Raw genomic sequence first — 784 nt, 5'->3', positions numbered from 1 at the left:
AGGCATCTGTAAGCTAATAAAACTAATAAATACCACAACTCGCCTGGGCCGCACTGCGCAAGGAGCTGCTCGGCCGGATCTGAAGTCCCTTGCGTTCTATGTTTTTCCCTAATCTTTCTCTGGTAAGAGGGGTCCTGAAACACGATTGATGTATTGACTGTTATATAAAGGTTTAGATATGTAAGCTACAGAGTTCCTCAAAGATGATTTTGACAATGCATTTATGTATCTGTTCGTGCCAAGGGAACGCGCTGATTCCCTTGCGAGGAGATGCGCAGAGACGTAGCGTTCAGGAAGCTTGCTACATTCTGCAGCAGATGAGAAGAGTAGCATGGGCTAGCCTACTCAGAGGTCAAGAGACGAGGAAAGCAGTCATACAAACAAGGGAACATTTTATCAAGTCAACATACCCTGACGAAGTCGCGGTCGCTGCAATAACATAGGAACAAATAAATTCAGAACGTCACACTTGACTTGTGAGAGGTTAGCATTTCTCTTTATCCATTATTCTCAGTTGGCGGGACCCTACTTCAGAAAACAGCTGAAAACATAAAAATATATTCATGAAAGTTTTCAGTGATGGAAAACCATCTAAAGCTTCTAACCAGAAGATGCAAGAGACAGAGAGCGATTTCTTGATATGAAATGCTTTTTGAAGGACTAAAAGGTGCCACCTGATTAGGAGACGTCGATGGCTGCGGGGTTGAGAAGGGGACCGTCGGGAGCAGAGTGAAGATGGGGCTTGGAGGCACGAAACAGAATACCACATTTCAAGGAGTTTGAT

Source organism: Penaeus monodon, chromosome 15, assembly GCF_015228065.2.
Source record: "Penaeus monodon isolate SGIC_2016 chromosome 15, NSTDA_Pmon_1, whole genome shotgun sequence".
Taxonomy (NCBI): domain Eukaryota; kingdom Metazoa; phylum Arthropoda; class Malacostraca; order Decapoda; family Penaeidae; genus Penaeus; species Penaeus monodon.
This window is presented reverse-complemented; position numbering follows the sequence as displayed.